Source organism: Tachyglossus aculeatus, chromosome 5 (assembly GCF_015852505.1).
Source record: "Tachyglossus aculeatus isolate mTacAcu1 chromosome 5, mTacAcu1.pri, whole genome shotgun sequence".
Lineage (NCBI taxonomy): Eukaryota > Metazoa > Chordata > Mammalia > Monotremata > Tachyglossidae > Tachyglossus > Tachyglossus aculeatus.
In genome coordinates, this window is record NC_052070.1 from 73,848,966 (window position 1) to 73,852,080 (window position 3,115).

A 3,115-nucleotide genomic window follows, 5' to 3' on the forward strand; every position below is an offset into this window, starting at 1 on the left:
GGACTTTTATGCATCCCTGCAAATCCTATAGGATGCACATATGCCCTAAGACTGATGAAATGTGTAGAATTCTCCACCCTCATCATGGACAACAGGGAAATTCTGTAGCATTTGCAACAGTTCAATGATCTTCTTAACATCTGGTCCATTGTTTGGGAGGAGTCCTAATGAAGAGTTGAGATGTCATTTCTAAACTGTAGACTCACCTCTAGACTGAAAACTCATTGTGGGCAGGGAGCATGTCTACCTACTCTGTTGTAATGAATGCTCCCAAGCACTTAGTACAATGCTCTGCAAATAGTAAGCATGCAATGAATGCCATTGATGGTGACCAACCTCTAAGGATGTGGCCTTCATTCAAACTTTTGAGGATGCCATCATCAGAGTTATAGCTATAAAGAATGGCCAACTCCCAGATATCAATGGTGTTCCTGACCAGAGCTACCACAACGTAGCTCTCATTCATTATTATTATGGTATTTGTTAAGTACTTACTACACATCAAGCACTGTTCCAAACACTGTGGTGGATACAACATGGCCTAGTGGATAGAACACAGGTCTAGGAGTCAGAAGGACCTGGATTCTAATCCCAGCTCTTCCACTTGTCTGCTGTGTGACCTTGGGGAAGTCACTTTACTTCCCTGTGCCTCAGTTCCCTCATCTGTAAAATGTGGATTAACACTGTGAGCCCCAATGTGGGACAGGGATTTTGTCCAATCTGATTTTCTTGTATTCACCCCAGCACTTAGTACAGTACATAGTAAGTGTTTCACAAATACCACAATCATTATTATTATTGTAATTATTATCCCACCTGGGGCTCACAATCTAACTAGGAAAGAAAACAGGTATTGAATCATCACCATTTTAGTTGAGGAAACTGAGACACAGAGTAGTTACAGCACAGAAAGCAGCATGGTCTAGTGGTAAGCACCTGAGCCTGGGAGTCAGAGGATGTGTGTTCTAATCCTGACTCCACCATTTGTCTGGTGTGCAACCTTGGGCAAATCAATTAATTTCTCTATGCCTCAGTTACCGCATCTGCAGAATGGGTATTAAGACTGTGAGCCCTATGTGGGACACATGAACTATGTCCAATCTGATTATCTTGTATCTATCCCAATACTTTTGAGCTTGGCACAAAGTAAGCGCTTAACAAATACAATTTAAAAAAACAGACAAAAAACCCCCCAAACAGTAAGCCTTTAAAATGAAGTTGTGACTTGCCCATTTTCACACAGCAAATAATTGGCAGAGCTGGTATTAAAACCCAAGCAATCTGACTCCTGTGTTCTTTCCACTAGGCCATGCTGCTTTTCATGGAACCCTGAGGAAATACCATAAGATTCAAGCTATCACCATAATTATCATCTTCAAGAAAAGAGGTGAGATAATAATAATTAATAATCATTATGGTTATTTGTTTAGCACTTACTGTGTTCCAGGCACTGTACTAAGCGCTAGGGTGCATACAAGCAAATTGGGTTGGATATAGTCCCTGTCTCGCATGGGGCTCACAATCTTAATAATAATAATAATGGCATTTATTAAGCACTTACTATGTGCAAAGCACTGTTCTAAGTGCTGGGGAGGTTACAAGGTGATCAGTTGTCCCACGGGGGGCTCATAATCTTAATCCCCATTTTACAGATGAGGTAACTGAGGCACAGAGAAGTGAAGTGACTTGCCCAAAGTCACACAGCTGATAATTGGTGGAGCTGGGATTTGAACCCAAGAACTCTGACTCCAAAGCCAGTGCTCTGTCCTCTGAGACATGCTACTTCTTAGGTAACTGATGAGATAACAGATGAGGTAACTGAGGCACAGAGAAGTTAAGTGACTTGCCCAAAGCCACACAGCAGACAAGTGACAGAGCTGGGATTAGAACCCATGACCTTCTGACTACCAAGTCAGGGCTCTATCCACTACGCCATACTGCTCTGAAGATGTGGGACCCAATCACTGGTTAATACTGGAAGTTATTTTTGCTACAGTAAAGGCCAGATCACCCCTCTCAGTGTCGCACCTGGAGAGTTTCCAGTACTCTTCCAGTCTTGACTACTGGGGGGAGAGTCAAGCAGAGGCATACCCATTCCATCCTTACCTTGGGCAGTAGCTAGTGAGTGGAAGGCAGTCTGCTACAAGTCAAAACTCACCCGCGCTGGGCAGCAGCAGCATGAGAGAGAGTCGAGTGCGGAGACTCAAGTTTACGGTGCAGAAGGAGGCAACAGTTAAATCACTTCCATATTTTTACTAAGAAAACTCTATGGATACACTACCAGAACGATTGCAGGTGGAGGTGGGGCATTGGGAGAGAAGTGTCCATGGCATCGTTATGTGCTGGAGATGGCTCAACAACATAAGACAAAGGCCAGAACAGACTGTGACCTTGGGCAAGTCACTTAACTTCTCTGTGCCTTAGTTACCTCATCTTAAAAATGGGGATTAATACCGCAAACCCCATGTGGGTCATGGACTGTGCCCAGATTAGTTTGTGTCTACCCCAAAGCTTAATAGAGTGCCTGGCACTTAGTAAGTGCTTAACAAATACCATAAAGAAGAAGGAAACGTGGCTGAGCTCACATGGACAGGAAGGTTTTGCTATGAGATAGAATCCTTCTGTGTGCCTCTTGATCAACGTAGGGGTGCTATGGGCCTGAGCTTCCTCCTTCAAACCCTTAGGATAGTTCAGGCCATGTAGTCTTCCTAACCTGCAGCCTGCCTTTCTGCACCCAGATCTGGTGTTCTACAGTGGGCCAAGGGCATAGAAGCTGGGGTAGGGGCCGGAGACTGGAAGTCTGACGTGCTGCTCGTCATTGCTGAGAAGAGGTCAGGCGCATTAGGCCCCAGGCAGTATTCATCTTGATGGGGTTATTAGCACCCCATCTCTATTCATTCATTCATTCATTCATTCATTCATTCACTCATATTTATTGAGCATTTACTGTGTGCAGAACACTGTACTAAGCTCTTGGAAAGTACAATTCAGCAAGAGATGGAGACAATCCCTACTCAACAACGGGCTCACAGTCTAGAAGGGGGACTGACTACCTCAGTTGGGCTCTCTGAGGGGCACAGGGCTGCAGGTTCCTGAGGTTATTATTTGAGGGCTT

The 3,115-nt window shown here is 44.4% G+C and overlaps 1 non-coding gene across 1 annotated transcript; it reads left to right on the forward strand.

The window, feature by feature from the left end:
• Positions 1-2,010: 2,010 nt before the first annotated feature.
• On the forward strand, positions 2,011-2,148 carry LOC119929330. Its single transcript, XR_005451459.1, has one exon. It is a non-coding gene; the product is annotated as a small nucleolar RNA SNORA7 (small nucleolar RNA).
• The last annotated feature ends 967 nt before the right edge of the window (positions 2,149-3,115 follow it).